The sequence below is a fragment of the Phaethon aethereus genome, assembly GCF_964289735.1.
Source record: "Phaethon aethereus genome assembly, chromosome: 4".
NCBI lineage: Eukaryota > Metazoa > Chordata > Aves > Phaethontiformes > Phaethontidae > Phaethon > Phaethon aethereus.
The window spans coordinates 11,047,154-11,066,037 of NC_138578.1; positions in this window are offsets into that span (position 1 = coordinate 11,047,154).

Consider the following 18,884-nt stretch of genomic DNA (forward strand, 5'->3'; position numbering starts at 1 on the left):
CATTTGGTAGGATAGTCTGCACATTTATCTTGCAACTTTTTGTTATTCAGATGTTTCCTATGTGCAAATACCCTCATCTTTGTTGCCTCTTTGGTGGTCACATTACTTATATGTTATATCTAGTTATGCCATCAGTACTACAAAATACTCACATACTGGTTTTTGTTAACCATCTTAGCATGCTCTTATTTGGATTCAAGGCAAACTAACATTAATTATATCCTGATTAATGCACTTCTTTGTAGGTGTCAAGAGCCTTTGATTTAGCTATGCCTAGATATACAACTCCCGGGCTAAACAGGTGTTCTTCTACCCATGGTAGTGAAGAATTTCTTCTACAACCTGCGTTTACTTTCATACTGGCAGAGAAAGCTTAATGTGGTATGGGTAAAAGTGATAACAGGACTAGAGTACAACAGGGGGGAGGGGGGGGGGAAAGCCCTACCCCCCAAAAAAAAAGTCCAGAAAAAACCCTGAAGACAATTTGGAAAAAAAACAGAACACTTAATAATTGCTATTTCTGATAATGTAAGTACAGTAGCAATCCTTGCTTCTATCTAGACTGTACTATTAATACTCAAGAGTTCTTCCTGCCCAGCACTGATGTGGTCTGCTATTCTGGAATATTACCCCCCTTATTCTATCCACAGAGTCATTCTTCAAAGCCACAAAATACAGTAATAATTATTTGCCTAGTATATTTTGCCTATGACTTGCCTATCATGGGAAGTGACACCAACACTAAGCAAACACATTAAAAATTATTCTTTTCTACTATTTCTACTTTGGCTTCAGTTGTGTTACATCCTTCTAATTTCCCACATCCATAAGTATTTTATAAACACAGATCCTACTGAAAAAGAATGAGTCCTCAGCCCACATTTTGAAGGCTGTTTATTACACACACACAAAGAATACAGGCATGGAGTTTAGATAACTTAGAATATTTTAAACAGAGTAAGGAAAATTGATTCCTTGCAAGGAAATTAAACAATATACTCATTATCTGGATGGCATAGAAAGCATGCATTTAATTTAATGCTACACACATTTTTATTTCCATTGCACCAGTTTCATTGTGGCCTGCCAACAAAATTTTCAAGCTTAAAGTCCTGAACCTTGTTAAGTTTGTCTGGAAAAACACACAAAAGTTTGACAAAGACACAGAAACAAGATCACAAACTTTGAACAGAGAATCTCTACCTGGGCCCAGTATTCCAGTTGCAGAGGCTCCAACAAAAACCCAGAGAAAGAGATGGGTAGCTAAAACATAAATGCGTGGATGTCAGCTTTCAAAATAAGCCAATATATGTACTTAAAGTGCCCTTGTAAAATGAGGGCTTCACGCCAAGCAAAACAGAATACCTATTCCACTCAAGAATCTAGACAGAAATGGTTGCCCATGTAATTAAAAAAAAAGCCACCACACACAACCAATTAATCACCCAAGTTTGCCATAAAAATGCAGCATAACTTTATATGCCCTAAGCCTGTCCCCAGATCCCTGTTTCACCTTCTGTCCCCGACACTGCTAAGCCAGCTGCTAATGCCACCAGAGACTGCTACCTACAGACCAGCCACTGTGGGTATACTTCCAGCCAGCTGAAGAATCATGAAATTATAGTTTGGGAGTCCTGAGCACCTGGAAAGGCAGCTAAAAAGGTTTTCTGGCTGCTCAGTGGCTGGAGAACTCCTGTAACAAAGTCCAGAGACCAAAGATCTACCTCCAAAACTGTAAGCCTGGTTCACGATGCCAAGACTGGCCTCTCCAGGCAGCACACTGACCCTGACGCTCCTGGTGGTCAAGGCCCAAACCCTTATCACCCACCACAAGTATCTGTATGCCAGTTCTGCCACAGCTCCTGGTGCTTGGTCACCCGCCAAAACCAGAAAATACATGGATCAAGCCAAACCATCAACTAGAGGAAATGGATGGATCCAGTCACTCATTTCCAAGACCTCTGAACCCCGCTGAATGAGAGTGCTCCCCAGGCACCATGGTGGAGGCAGGGCCTGCCTTCCTGCTCCCCACGGCCTCACGCTCACAGCAAGCTGGGCCTGGTGCAGTGCCTGTGCACTCACCAAGGTCCCACCTGTGGCCCCAGCACCCTGCTGGAGCAGGGGCACAAGGGACCTGCACCAAGGAGGGACTCAACCTCACCTCAGCCCAGCCTGCATGAAATAGTGCCAGGGCATGGAGAAGGAAACGCATTAAAAGAGTCAATGTAACAAAACTCACTTTTTTGTATGAGAGCTCTGGAGGTTTAGTGACAATCTGGAGTCAGCCCTGGGGCTCCCTCTTGGGAAGGCCCTTTTTTCCTCCTCTACCTTCTGCACAGCTCACACAGGCAGCAGCAAGGACCTTTTTGGCTAACAGCAGGCAACCTTTGGGCCAGTTACCAGGCCTGGGCTCAAAGAGTCTATGTGTCTGACAGGGGCTGCTAGTCCTCCTGCCGATATAGGGCCCAGGCCACCCAGGGGCAGGGCAGGACACTGGCAAGCAGCAGACTAGTGGGGATGGGAACTGCCACTGCCCCAGGCCTCACCGCAACTCCCTCTGGGGTGCTGGTAGCCCCATCTCCCCTTGCCTCCCAATCAGCTACCCAGAGAGGAAAAAAAAACACCAATAAAAAAAAAAATTATAAAAAAATTCCAATACAACAACACACACGCAAAAAAACCTCCATACAAAAATCAAACGTACCAGGAAACACAGCCAGACCAGCAAGGATCACCAGGTGAGGTGACCAGGACTGAAGGCCCCACTTCAGGGAGCCACAGAAGCCCAGCCATGGCCAGCTCTCCCCACTGATGCCTACATGGAGCAAAGCCTCCCCAGCTGCCTTATCAGGGGTGGCCCCCAGCAGCTCGTTAAATCCCAGATACATTTCACGTGTGTTAGTCAATAAATAATTGCTTTATACCTTCAAGCTGTGTATACCCCGCTTGCAGAGCATCTTTGCATCTGGCTACAGGCACCCAAATAAACTAGCCCAGACGGGGAGTGACAACCACTTCCCTGCAGGCAGGTGCTAAAAAAAAGTCACCTTCCCCGCGACGGGAATTGCATTTGGCCACAAGCTTGTCATTGCCTCCGTTAGATATCGCTACGCCATTCGTGTACACAAGGCACAGCTGAAACGCTGGTGGGCCATCATGGCGTTTTCACTTAGCCGTAAGACAGGCCCCATCAGTGTTTGCCCTGGCATGGCCTCCCATGTGAAAGGAGGGTGCCGGGCTCCGCCGCGGCTCAGGTGTCCACCCAGCCACTGATGCTACCACAGTGCTGGCCAGCCACAAAAATGAATGAAAAACCTATGTGGAGGCATGTGTAACTCAGGCACTGAGTTCGGTGCGGCAGGTGTGAAGGAACACGGACATGGTGGTTGTGGTTGTCACACGGAATAGAAATAACCACTGTGAGCTGATGGCTGCTCCAGATTTTTTTTTTTTAAATATATATAGGCAAACTTAGCTCAACTTCTGGTTCTTCTTTCTTTTTAAATACTGACCAGTACCTTTATTTAATTATATATACCTTTAAAATACTGTTCATGAAAACTTACTAAGTTCCACAGTACCTTGTGGGTGCCTTCCCATCAGCATTTCTTAGACTTTCCATAAAGGTGTGATTTATGGCCTCATTCTGCAACCACACATCGGAGGGATTTTGAATTCACTGAGACAATCTGCGTGAGTAAATGTTACTCATGTACATTAGTGGTTTCCAAGTCAGGCAATTAACTTACAAATGTTTGCAGGCTCTTTCTTCATTTTTTTCATACCATAGTCAGACACAATATTAATATCCAGTACAGGATCTAATAAGATTTCCATTACCTTCTGGGGTTAATAATGAACACAGCAGGGACAAAATCAGTATCACTGTATTAACTATCATTAAATAGGGTATCTAAGCATCAGCATCACAGCAAGTGAAAAGCTTAGTGTATATAAAAAATTTGTATTTGTCTACTTATCTCATTCAAATTCTAATTTTAACATTAAGCCTTGGATTTTAAAATTAGTAACATGCAAACACATTGTGCATGGTCAATTAAACTGAACTCTACTATTCTACGTAATTGCAGAAGCTGTGAAAACCAGAAGTAAACTTCATTTCAGACCGTTTCAAACACATATTTCAGAATTTTTTTACTAATGAAAAAAATTGTCTGCATCAACTGATTTTAAATTTGACTCTGCATATGACCATTTCAACTTAAAAACTGAATCCATACTACATACTATATTAGTAAAATTAAATTCTACTACATTCCTTCACTAGCAACATCCATCCGTGTAATTAAAATACTTACAGTTATCAAATCGGAGGCACGTATTATGTTTGGTCTAGCACATGGAAGTCTGTGGTAGAGGGTTCAAGGCATATTCTCCACTGGCTAACCTCAGCCACTTAATTTAAGTGTTTGTGTGGACAAGTAGGCTCCATACAACCTGTCAAGCCAGCAAAGAGAGACAAACCCAAACCACGTAAGTCTGAAGTCACCTCCACACATGATAAAATGATGGCAGAATCACATTTGGGGGGAATGAAGGAAAAGAGAAAATGCCTCTTTGTTTAGGAGGAAATCAATACAACAGAAGGGGCAGAGGACACACAAGAGATCTGAGCTCCCCACGTGCTCAGGGCAATGAAGTCACCCAGGCACTCCAATAGTCCCATCTGAATTACACTGGGTGAAAGGGAGAAGGGCAGAGAGCTAACATCTCTTGCAGTCTTCTCCCACCACAGACTCAGGATACAGATAAAAGCACGGGCCCACAGGTCGCGCAGGGTAGACACAACCCAAACTTAGATGATGCCTGTGCATGGCTCTTCCCTGCACTCTTCTCTGTTAAAAGCTTGATGAGGGCAAAAGAGGTACCCCACGAGCGCTGATTAACCTCAAAACACACAAGTCTGCACAGTTCAGGTCTGAGAAAGTTTATTTATGATTGACGCGTACTTGGGAAGACCCACTACCGGCTCATACTGTTGCAACAGACTGCAGCCACTCCAGTTTTAAAAGTAACCCTGCTGTTCTTAATGTGAACCACACACCAACACCGTAATTAATACTAGCTGGCATTTATTAGTGGTTTGAGATACAAGACAGTCTATGGGCTTAGAAAGTGTGGCTTCTTAAGGCAAGCCTCATCACAAAAAACTGAGGTAACGCAGCAGAGAATATGAGACTTTGCTTGCAGCTTTGTAATCTGCTTTTTTCAAGATTGGATCCACAGGTGAAATACACAAAGCAGTAAGATATCAACTTTCTAGGACTAAATCTAGACCATCCTTGAATACTAAACATCTTTTAAAATACACAAAATGAAGTAGTTTCATAAGTATCACAATTTATCTTCCCACATAAATGAGAACAAAATTTGTTTTCAATATCTCAGAAGCAAATTTCTTCCTCCTTCAGAATCAAATGGGGCTGAGGACTTTTTGAACAAAGGGATTGACAACGAACACCTGCAAGCATCTGTAGCCACATGCATTTCTCATTTACATCTTCATTTTTCTCCTCCTTCCTCAAAGTAATTAAAATCTTCCTTTTGCTGGAAGGCCTGTGGGGAATCATCACAGGGGAGTTGTTCTGAGAGACGACGAGGTCCTGAAGTGAACCAGATTCCTCTGGGTCCTTGGTCAACATCATCTGCACAACATCTGCACAACATCTACTGGCAGTGCGGCGCTCCCAGTAAACCTTTGTTGGTGTTGCCCCAGCAGGCATGTGGAAACGCCGCTTCCGTTGCTCAGGAGACTGAATCTAGGTTTGTGCCTCTACCCAAGCGCTGACTCAATCGACTGACTTCCACTCTGACCGACCTCGCCCCATTTCATCTGTAAAAGTCAAGCTGCACTTACTAAGTGAGTGCAGCTAAATTTGGGAGATGATAACTTTATTTCTGCACATCCACTCAATTAATCTGTTCCTGGACTGTCAGTGATAATAATTCTCCATGAATTACCCATTAAGTCATACACTTAAAACTGTTTTTTAAAACCTCCTATTGTCATCCGAGAACTCTGACAGTGACTTTTGTCATTACAGCTCATTACCCTTCAGCACCATCACATCCAAAATAAGGATCAAGTTTTTGCTTGTTCATTCAGAGGACTACATATGTAGCGGAGGGATTACCACTTCATATTCCACTTCTTATTTGCTAGAACTTTCCTTACGGCTGGGACCTTTGCAAACATGTATTTCCTTATTCCTCTGTGGTATTTTCTGCAATTCCTCCTCATCTCCATCATTACCACTGAAACTATTCACTGTCTTTCCTTTTCCATTTTGTAAAAACCTTAAATTCCCTTCCTGCCCCAAATTGTTTAAGGGCTTTCACTTCTGGTTTATATCAGATAGGCTAAAGCTCTAGTTTTCTGTTTTGTTTAATCTTAATTAAACTTCTGGCCCACACACAAATGATACCTATTACCTTTGTGGCAGCTTTTGCTTTTGACTAATCTAGAAATACTCATTTTCCTATATACTTTGTACAAAAGGAAGTTGTCTTTAAAGATGAGCAACTTAACTCTTCAAACACTTAATCAGTGAATACCATGCAGAGATGTAATCTGCTTTCATACAGCCCTCACTGCATCAATCCAGCATGAGGTATTTTGTACTACCTACGAACCAGAAGACTATTGAAGACCATTTAACCACGATAGGACATTAATATTCAGATTACAAAATAAATAAGTGAATTGAGAAGATTAAAAAAAAAAAAACCAACATGGGGGAAAATTAATCCTGATGTAAAGCCAGCTAGTTAAACTGTACTCTTGCTATACAGCCACCATTAGCCAACCCCTGCAGTTTCCAGATGTTTATTACAGGATATGCCTGGACAAATCTTCTTTTATAAAAGCTCTTTGACACAAAGATATTAAACTTTAAGTACCTTAACACAAAAGCAGACCTTTTAAAGGGGATTTACTTGAACTTTTTATATACAAAAACAGCTGGAAAGGGAATAGAATGACAATGAAATAAAACAATACTTACAGACAACCAGTTAGTAAATCTCCATCTTCTCCTTTAGGCACAAAAGCAACCTCCATACACACCGCGTTCACAATAGTGCTATTAAGCTCACCATTTTCTAGAAGATTAAGGGCCTCGTCAAAAGAACACTGAAATCACTGGAAATCTCACTATTTGCTTGAACAACTTTGGATCAGGTCCATACTGACTCCGTAAGAATAACTGCTCATAACAACTCAGCTTAAAGCTGTAAGAAAACAACTCTGGTTATAATCTCCATAAAAATACAATCAAAAGGAACATGTGCTTTCTTTATATTTACTTTCCATAATTTTTTAAACAGAAACTTCCAGCATTTTTCTCCACAATATAATCCAATTCATTTGGTCTGAGGAAGCGAAAGGAAAATACAACAGGGCATAGAACTTTGGTTCCCTACTCTGAGATGTATCATTATTCACAGTGAAAATAACTACTATTTTATCCCTCAGTTTGATGCTGAACCAAAAATTTTTTGCCAAAAACTGAGGGGACGGTGGGACATACTTTTTCTTTCTAGAAAATGCCCTCTCTATTGCTGGTTCCAGGGTCCTCGTTCTGCATTTCTTCCATGTCCCAACTACCTACGGGTTTTTCATCACAATTTCGCATGTTCATTAAATGCAAGGTCAGACTTCTGTAATTGACAGCTTTACTTCCATTTGTATGCATGCATGTGTGTGTACGCATATGTATTGTACAGCAAGGCCAAAAAATGAATATAGCATCAAATGATAAAAACAGGGAACATGATTCCAAAACATTTTAACTAAAACTTATGCTGGTTGTATACTGACCATTCCTAATTTCAGGTGAGGCTTCTACTGTTTGCAGTGAGTGCCAGGAAAATATGTTTCTATTGTTCCTGTAAGAGAAAAAAAGAAAAAACAAAAACAAAACCCAAAAAACATGATCAAAGAATGGTTGTCCACTGGCTGGCAAACACACACAGGTTTGTAGGACAAATGAAGCCGTGTCTACAAGCAGCATCTCGTCTTACCCCAAGTAAAAAAATCTCTTGTCAAAAACTCCACTGATTTAAGTGGGACTAGAACAGATGCCAAAGTCACGATGCTCTTACAGCCAGAAAGGTTAAACCGTTTTGTAGATTTTTTTTCTACCACTATCACAGACTGAACGATATTATTGCCTAATGCCACATTTGGCAACCAGATGGTACTGGGGAAACCTCTATTCTAATTTTACGGGTATTTCAATAAATTTATGCTAGGCTTTTTAGATCACTAATATATGATTAGCATCTTCTATACACAAGTAGACAGATCATATACATGCTATCTGATCACACAGCAATAACAAGCTGGACAGGGTTCAAGTTAATCAGACAATCACAGTCCCAGTAAATTAGACAAATCAAGCAATATGGAACATCTACTGACTTCTTCCAAGTCAAGACAGAAGTTACCTATGATCCAGCATACAGAGGATGAGCAGTAAGCCTTGCCACTGCAAAATTAACTTATCTATATATTCTGAAGACATTTGAATAAGTCAAACATGTTTATATCAGGTTTTATTTTGGCCATGGCCACTGCATTTTTGATGTGACACTGGAAGTTCTAACACTGCATTTTTCATCCTGTCAAACCACACCAAGATCCTACAAAAAGTTCCCAAACTTCTGCTGTTAGGATGCCCAAAGCAGTCATTTCTACTTGTGTCTCATTTCAGTAGGCAGGCTTACAGAAAACCGTTCTCAGATTAGACTCATACACAGTAATGAAGCCCAGTCCTTGTATAGAACCTTCTTACTCATGGATCTAATCCATATTTTTCACAGGGGAGGAATAATATTATGCCCATCATACTTATTGAAAGACTGAGGCATGGAAAAAGTAAAGCAGTTCTTCCAAATCACTACCACTAGCAAAACAAGAACACAATCCTGTCTTCTCTGGTACTACATCAAATGCCAATTTTTGCCATTCCCTAAAAGCACATAAACTTTGGAAACTGTTTTATTACAGCAATCACCTCCAGAAATTTTCAGAAACAAATTATTACCCAGAAAGCTCATTTTGGCAGGAAAGACATACGGTTAGATACATATATTTTTTCTAGCCCCATTTTTTGTGATTTCTCAGATTAGAATACCAATCAGGTCTTATCCTCCCTCTTCCCACAGAGACCACAACACAAGGTGGTTATTTTTTACCTATTGAAAATTCTAAAAAGCAGCATTAAAATTTACAGTTTTATATATACAGTTCTGTAGGTAAAAGCATTCTGATGATGCTATAATTTTCTGAATTCTGGTCAAGGATTTTCAGTTAATATTCTTCAATATTGCCCAGTAAGCCTATACCTACATTGCAAAATCAATGTATACAACTATTATTTGGCTTTTCTATCTCTGCTTTCAGTAAGAACCACATTTCTGAAGCTATTTATTGGCACTTTGGTAATGCTGCAAGAGCAATTTCTTCCTTCCTAACTATGTTCTTGTTCCCTTCTGTGCTGAGCAAAATGTGGCAAAGGGTCAAAAGTATATATCCTTTCTTGCCAGCAAACGGAGCGTTATAAACTAGCTTCCTGGCCACCTCCAGTTTCTTAGAAACTACAGAGTGATGAAAACTGGGAGACACTAGTACGCCCCAGATCCCTACTGCCCAACATTACAGCAGTGTGGGAGAGCAGCAGACAACTTTCTAACACATTCTTCCAGAACCGACTTTCCTGATTAAAGCCAATATTGGGCCACAACCAGTAATAGTGATAAGTTGTTCCAAAATATTCCCACTCTGCTATTAACGCTGCCTTTTACAGGAAGCAACAGTCCCCTTTCACCGTTTCCCCCAATTACAGGGAAATCTATGAGAATCACTGAAAGCCAGCCAACTCTCGAATGCTTTTCAAAGCTAAGAAAACCCAAGCCTTCCTACAAGATTTCTATCATCTTCCCACTCTACCCTAAATCACATTTACGTGACTCATTTTTCCATTTTACACTTCCCACAACTTGAGTCCTTCCTGTCTTGTCGTCCTTTTCCCTCCTTTTCTTGCAAATCTCTTTATTTTCATGCTTAGCTCATGCAGAGTTATCACAGCGCCCGTGTTATATTTTTCTCTGCTAAATTGATTACTTCTTGAAGTCAGCTCTCTGCCTTCTGGAGACGGACACTCCTCTCGTGACCGCACAGCCGTGCAGGTTACTACGCAACAGTATGCTGCATCGCTACTTTTATTTGTAGTAAGCATAGCTCTTCTTTTTGCGTGGGCATTACATCACTTTTTTGCAATCCAGCTGCTGCCTCCCACAGCTGCAGGATTTGCCGGACCATCCCTTCGACGCAGCAGCTGCTGCAGCTCGCAGCTCTCTGGGAGGAAGGCTGCCGCTGGGGAAAAGGATGCTCTCCACCACGGCCATCCAGCTGCTGCGCTGAGCTCCGCCACGGCGCGGTGACCCTGCCAGTCGTGGGGGTAATGCTTTGCTGCTTCGAGTGGCAGAGTCGACCAGCCTCTCCTGAGAGCTTGAAAGTGTGTTGAATTAAAAGACGTTGCCTCTCGCTAGAGGCAGGATCGGTTTTGTATTGGCCGTTGCTCCTGCTGAACTCGATTGCAGCTGCATTCCCCTCTCCCCCCACATGCAGATCTTGCAGTACTGTCATTCCTTTCCAAGCTCAGCATGAAGGATCATGTAATTACATATAAGCACATGTACGTGACTGTATATGCATGCGTTACTTCAAAAAGATTTGCATAGTAAAGCCTGCAAAATGAGAGAACACCAGTATTAAAGGAAGCAGGTGTGATTCAGCAGCTTGTTGTGGGCATGTTAGGAGACAGTCAGATGTGGCTGCAGACTTCTTCAGTGCATATTGTGCCAATACCTCCGCTTCCTATAAAATTGTAATCACCTCCTGAGCTCTCCTCATCATACCCAAGTGCTTTGCAAGTATTCATCCATTCGTGTCAAAACACAATCGGCAACACTGTTATAGCCCCTCTTAAAATTAAGGAACTGGGGTATACGTTACATACGTTAACAGCAATAGCATTTGGCATTCAACATTTTTTACTGTAAGATCTCTCTTTTCCTTCCTCATCCATTGTATACTGTAACAGAAGCTGAAGGTACTAACCAGCTCTGATTCAACGTCAGCAGCATTGCTCATTGTGTACACTGATCAAACAGCAAAAGCTTTCTTAGAAAAGTTCTCATCCCAGAATAAAAATTTGGTACCATTTGAGTCCCTCGTTCCAATGAACAAATTCCAGGACTGATGGGCGCAGCGGCGAGGGATCTTTTAGTAACAGACCACCACAACGTAAGGGCTCATTAGAAGGCATATCATAAGTAACTTCAAATCAAACATTTCTTAAGTCTGATTATGCAACTTGCATGCTTTCTTAATAATTCTTCCAAAGTTTTGCTGAGTGAGGCGTATCACCCTGTCCCCCATAGCTGCAGGATCCTGCTGATCAGAGCAACCTTGCAGCTGCGTGAGGCAGTGGCTGCTGGGCCAGCACGGCCCCCGAGATCCCGAGTTTAGCATGGACTTCTGTTGAGAGAGGCAATCTTTTGTTTTGATTTCTTAATTGAAAAACTGTAATTGTAGCAACACCAGGCCCTAACTTGCATAATGAGTAGAGTGCGGACCATTGAGATCTATAGCACGGCCTATTCCTACTTCACCTAATTAAGTAAGAGCTAGCAGTCCTGAGCTTTCCCATCTGCATATGTAAAGCCTGCCGGTAAAAGGGGAACTAACAGCTTTTTGTTGTTGTTGTTAGGCTGTAGGAGCTTAGGAAGCTGCTGCAAAGTTTGGTAGGATATTTAGCTTTCTGGTTATAGCCTGTGTTGCTTTTGCTTTTAAGTCTAAATGCATTTTTTAATTTATTTTTCTCTTTTACCATTTGTTTTGCTGCACTTACACTTTTAGTTGTTTCTCTATGCTTTAGTGTTTGTGACCTCCTTTTTCTGCCACTCTACCTGTTGTTCTATATGTATGCTTTACTTTTTCTACTTCCTCCAGCTTCCCTACCACCAGTGGGAGTAGTAAGTGTATGGCTGGTAAGTGGACCCATGCTCTAAATCTATATCCAGCTCTACAGAGGAGCCTGCAAAACCCTGGAAATAACTGTTCAGAGAAAAATGGTGTTCATCCTCCTCAGCAATTGCGTGGAACATATGAACTTGCACACTTCTCTGTCATGCAGTCCAGACACTAAGCAGGAGTTGTGAGAGGAGATGTCTAGCACAGATTTTTCAAGGACCAACTTACAAATTTCTGAGAGTGTGTAAGCTGGGGCTTTTCAAGGACTTGCCATTTTGGTGTACCTTCCTGAGAATGGCAAAAAGCACTCCTGAGACCTCCATCTGCTAAAGTCACCCTTGCAAAATGTGGAGGTGGTAAAATTTCTGAATTGAATATTGCGATATTTTCAGCGTAGACAGAACAATGTGTTTTCCTTGATTGTTGCCTCATAAATGACTGAACTGCTTTCTAACTGCAACTTCCTCAATACTCAAATTGAGGCGGGTAACACTGTGGAAAAGCTGACACTAGCCAGATGCAACGTGAGGAGAAAAAGCAAGTACCTGAGCATAGCAGCTTATCATGTGAAGGCTCAAATAGAAAAATGCAGTCTTAACTACTGGTAGTGAAAGTAACTCCACCTAGAACAGTTATTTAAAAAATTCAGATGTGCACTCCCTTCCTGAGTGACTACATAATTATAACATTGTTTTTGACATCTTTCTCCTTTCCCTTCCTAGTTGATGCTATTGTTATCTGCTGTGTAGTTGGTATGATGACTCAGATGATAGAATTATGCTGGAGATTATATATCTATGAAACACCGAGACCCAAGAATGCAAATTCTTCTGGGCAAACAATCTAGGGGGGGCGGGTTTTGTATTTATTCTGCCAAGCACTACACACACAAAACAAGCTATGCTTTAGTTCAAGGCTTGAACTTGCTGTTGAAAAGAAAATCAACAGAGACATTTTCTGTATCATGAGTAACTACATCTACCTATGGCTTTGAGTGCATAATAGGAAGCTTAAGAGTCTCAAGCAACTGGAGTTTTCCACTGGAGTTTTGTCCTCATTTGCTCTAGTAATCATTCAAGCTTAGCAGCATTTGTTAAATTCAGATATAGGTCAACTGTATTTTGATGAAGTTCTCAGAAACGGGTGCAGTTGATTGAGCCATATCATAAAAAAAGAAAGTTATATAGAAAATAGTGGCCCAGTGATGCCTGTCTTGATAAATGTGATGATATTTTGCTTCTCAGCTGATGCAATACTAGGTTTCTATCTATGGAGCAAACTATCTTTCTGAAAATCCCATTTAAATGATAAATAATCTGGCTTATTAAAAAGTATTTTGTCGAGAATTATCTTCTGGAAGGTAAGTTAGTTATCTCTCTTCTGCAAGTAAATAGCTTAATTAAAAGGAATGTGTATTTTTGACTGATCACCTTGTGCAAAGTCACTTCTGTTGGTCTATCTGCAGCGCTACAATACGGGTTAAGTTCCAGACTGGCAGATTTGCCACTAATACATTGAAAATAATGGGGCATGAGGCAAGCTTATAGGAATCGGGCCCAATGTATGTTGGTTTAGTGCAAAGCCATGCATACAGAAGTCAGGGTTTTGAAGTGACCAGGACATGGGGTGCTCCTATCTGGACACTGTAAAAAGGCCTGGTTGCTAGAAAACGTTGAGAGCTTAACTGGGGAAAAACAATTTTCTTATATTTATCTCAGTGCAGACTTGAATCAGCTAAATACACAAGTCATTAAAACAGGCTCAAATAATCATTTGAGGTTTTCATAATAAACAATCTGATAGACTCTGAAAGCTGGAGAAGGTGGGATAAAAGCAACGGGACACACCAATCTACTGTTTCACACTGAGCAGCCTCTTGCTGCTTGTGTGATCTCCCTGAAATCTGTATGAATGTTTGGGGTCAAAGAAAAGGAGGCAGAAGCTGGCCTTAAGAAACCCCTATAGGATGCATCCACTGGGATTCTGTTCTGGACTGCGGTGCATTCACTGCAATTCTTATTCAGAAAGACTCCCAGCACCTTCTGGAGAGGATCCACCGTATCTGATCACTAGTGCAGTACAGAGCATGTAATGAAGTCATACTTTATCTTCTTTTATTAAAACAGCTGTCTAGGGCCATAAATACAACGAGTTGTTTTTATCACCAGGAGTCCTCCCATAAGCATGAGGATGATTAACATCATAGCTCCAGTTCTGCTTACAATTGCAACCTCAGGCAGAAGCTTGGGTCCAGCGTTGTTTAAAAGCCATCAGAAAATGTCTTGATCACTGGTGACCTCTGCAAGAGGTGGCTGCTACATCGATCTGCCCCAAGGAGTGGCAAACATGAAGGCAGGCTTTTTTTTATTGATTAGCAAATGGTCTAGCCATCTTGTTTTGTCTCCTCATTGGCAATTAGGAGAGAAATCCATTGAGGGAGTGGTGGCAGTGATCCTTTCCCTCTGACACAAATAACCTTAATCAGGCCTCTTAGTTAATTTCTGAAATTGTTTTGTATCGACGCCTGTTTGAAGCAGGATTTTCATCCTATGGCCCTATCAGTAAAACATATGCATCTTCCTGTTAGCAAAGCAGGCTTTTTCTACTGGTGACATCTTTTACTTCTTATTTACAACCCTAATCACATCATTGATTCCAGTAATCTTTCCTGCGCTAAGAGCTGTTATTAATTCTCTCGAAGGAAAACCTGGGTGGGTTTTGTTGGGTTTTTTTTTAAAACCTAGATAATTAAAATTAAACCAAGTAATGACAATCTAGGAGATGGGGGCAGGGGGGGTAAGTCCAATTATCAATGTTTTTAACATTCAGACAGTAAAGGGGCCGCAATGTTCCTCAGCCTAAAACTAAGACTGATACCTAAAGTGGAACCAGAAAATCATTTTGGCGACTCAACTAAACAATGGGGATTAGCTTTCTACACCCAAAGCTATGACTGTTCAGGTTAGGAAAATTATTGTTTAATCCGAAACACAGCATCTGGACATTTCCTTGTGTGACTCCTTTTGTGTCTGAACAATGGAAATGCTTCACTTGGGTAATCAGAAATGAAGCATTTCCTCACCTCTTCCCCAATAATCTCTGATTAAACCACCCCCAAATGAATGCATTAATCCTTTACCTCCATCTTCCCTATCTCTCTTATACTGTTTCACAAAAGGCTGGGACTTGTTTGTCCTTCTTAATATCAAGTGGTATTTTAGACTAGGAACCATTGAAGTAATTGGGAATATTCGTAGTTTATGTCACTGTGTCTTCATTGCTGCTCTGGGATGAAGGGCAAAAGAACTTGGTGGGGGGAGAGGCCCAGAGTGCCCCGGCCTCGGGGCACTCATGCAGGCTGAATCTGGGGCTAAGCCCCCTCCCTGTCTGACAGCTCGTCCTCCCCTTACGCACATGCACCCAGCTCTTCGGGTTGATTCACTCTCCTGGCATGTGTGTTGAAAGCAAACTTTGGATTTTTTTTCTCTTTAAGAAAACCTGTGAGATTTGGTAAACAGAAATGCTAGGGAAGTTCTGGTTGGGCAGGAGTATTATTTATCATGTGTTCTCCTTGATAGAAAATGCCCCTTTGTGCTTGGGCTGCCAGAGGCACTTAAGGATTTTGGGCAGGGAGGAAAGGTTTGACTTACCGGGGTGCTATCCCCATCAGTGTGGTGAGTTTACAAACCTGATGCATTTAACATTCCTAAATCGCAGCATGGAGTGAAACGCAGCGATACCAAAGATTACTCTTCATTCGGCAAAGTAACTGCCAAATTAAATGATGACAGATGGAAAAACTAAAAGCCACGGTGTCAGGGGTCCGATGACAGCCCTCAGCTTTCACAAGGGGGAAATCATAAACCTCAGCCTGTGCCTGAAGAAGACACGCGTCCAGTTTAAAGGCAGCCCTCGGACTTTTTATTTAATCAATACCCCCTTATCGAAGAGAGCAGCGTACAGCATTAGAACTAAAACAGTGTTATTAGAAAATGATATACTGCACATTAGGATGTATAATTCACGTCGCCTTCATTTGCTCAGACCGTCGTGAAAATCCATAAATCATTTTCTCGTTCGTGTATTGCCTAAGTGCAATTTGTCGTGTCGCATTAGAGGGCTGCCTCAGATCATCGGCACTTTTAATCCACTGCTCGGGGGTTTAACACAACGCGGAGGAACCCAGCGCCGCCGCCCCCACTGCTTCACACAAAATGGAGACCCGGCTGCGCCTGGGGGCGCGGAGCGGCGCGGGGAGGGAGGCGGCTCCCCCTGCGCCTGTGCATGGCTGTGAATGTGTGTGTGTGTGTATATATATATATATGTATACACACACACGTATATGTGTATTCCCGCGTGGTTACTGCCGTCTTCGCAAAAGCGTGGCGTGGGTGTCGCGCCTCGAGCGCGCGTGGGGAGCGCCCCGACGCCGCCGGCGCGGTGAGGCAGGGGTGCGCGGCGCCGGCAGCCCGTACCCCCCCCTTACCTCCGGCCGCCGGGGGCGGGCCCGGTCACGGCCCCGCCGCTTCCGAGGTCCCCCCGGTTTTCGCGCGTCGCGCCGGCGCTGCCCGCTTTCTTCGAAGGCAAGAGCCACCGCCGTGCGTGGGGCTGCGGGGGGGAGGGGGTTAGAGACAGGCTGTGGCGGGTCGCGTTACGTCACTGGCAGCGGCCGTTTCTCTAACGGCAGGCTGTGAGGCACCGGCCCGCGCAGCGAGGCGCGGGAAGGGCGCGAACTCTCCCGGCTGCGTTTGGAGTCGGTGGCAGCGCACGAGAAGCAAGGCGCGGGGAGCTCCCGCCCGCGTCCGACAGAAAGCGGCAGCCAGCCGTTTTTTCCTGACGAAACCCGTTTTATTGGAAAACACCCGCGGAAGTGGCCCCGCCGGCGCTGCTTGGCTCTGCCAGAAGCGCTGGCGGGGGGCGCTGGGGAGGACAAGGTGGTGCTTGGGGTGGCGTTTCCTTGCGGGCAGCCCCGGCGGCTCCGCCGCACACGCGCGTGGTCGCCGCTTCCCGCCTCTCCCCTGTGCCGCTAGACCGCACTTCGCAGCCGGCCGCAGCCGCCTGCGGGCGTGAGCGCCGTAACGGAGGAGAGGGCGGCCGGGAGGCGGGGGTGCGGCGGCGGGGACCAAAGCCCTGGTCTCCCTCCACGGAGCGGAGGCGGTGGCGCCACCCGGGCGCAGTGCGCCTCTGCCGCCGCTGGGGGGCGCTCGCCGCCCGCGAGTGGTGACGGTGCCGGGGGCGGGGGGGTAGCGGGGGCCGAGGCCTCCCGCGGGGCGCCTCCGCCAGCGCCGGGCCGGCAGTCCCGGGCGCGAAGCCGCCGCCACGCTGGACGCCGAGTCCCGAAGCGCGGCGCGGGGCAGCGCGGCTGTGTCCCGCGGGGGAGGCGGGCGAGTGGCGCCGCGCATCGATCCGCCGGCGTCCGCAGCCTGCTGAGCTGTAAATCCCCGTCACACGGGCCGGCGAGTGGGCCCTTCCGCGAACTGCCGCCCCGGCCCCCGGCGTGACGCCGCGGTGGGATTGGCCGCGGCGGCGGCAGCTTGGCTGTGCCCCCGCCGCAGCCGGCCGCGGCCGGTGGCCCCGGGACTCCCTCCCGGGGGAGCGAGGGCAGGGGCGGGCGGGCAGGAGCGCGCAGAAAGGCGGGGGTGGCTTGGGTACGCGCACAAGTTTGGAAATGTGAAGTCCTGCTTTTCCGCAACGGAAAATGCATCCCGGCATAGAGCTCCTTGAAATGCGTGCAGGGGAGTCACCGCTTCCTGACCGACCTCTGGAAGGTGGGGTGACAGCAGAAGCCGCTTGTACCTGCACTGTGCTCTTCTTTAGAAACAATAAAATAACATGTTGGGGGGGGAAAGAACTACAAACATTTCATCCTTTTTACTCTTACTTTCTTCATTTCGTAAAGTCGCGGGCGTGGATCTTCAAGCTGCACATAGCCCACGGGGAGGAGGGGGCACTGAGGTTGAGAGGGGTGACATCTGCCAAGTGCGGCCCTGGGCGCCAGCGCGGCTTCCCGGCCCAACGCGGTGAGCAAGCCGCGTTACGCGAGTGCTTGACGTGCTCCGAGGCACTATTGGGAGAATCGGCTTGACTTAGCGCAGAGCTGCCTTCTCGCAGTCCGAGGGAAAGCGGGAGGAAGATGCCCTGTTGCTGCGTGAGGCGGGAGGATGCCCGGCCCCGGTTACCCGCAGCTGCCGCAAGTCGCAAGCCCGAGTCTCGGCGGCTGCTGCGGACGCCGGCTCGGAGCCTCCAGAGCCGTTACCGGCGTGAAAAGCGCGGGTACAGCAAGCACCGACAGCCGATATCGGAGCGTTTTGCTTGAAAACAAACCCATCCGTGGCTGTGAGGCTCTGCTCATTCTCCCTGCCTTCACCCCCCGCCCCGCGGTGTTGCCCTCCCGCTACCCCAAGTAGCCAGTGACGGAATACCTGCCCGCTTTCCCTCGTACCCGACAGTCTCCTGCCACGTTAGTGGAAATTCCAAAGTGTAAATCGGGAAAAATTGGTGCAGGCTCATGATACTTTAAATTGGCTGGAGCTGGAAACACTGTAGAGAGGTACGATGGAAAGTTGCGCTTTCTCCACTGTGAAACAAACTAATTAGCTGAGGCAGCCCGCGAGGGGAGGGAAATAATAATCTCAAGTTTCCCTTTGTTTATGCTTTTTCTAACAATGTTACTGCGCCCGGCCTTAGGGTAGGAAAGTTAGTAGCTGGTGGAAACTCCCTCTCCAAGGAGAGGGTTGTTTACGATCATCCGTGTGTGCGCGCTGATGACGAGCGGTGATCTCCCTGCCCGGCGGCTGCGCTGGGGGAATAGCCGCTCTCACGG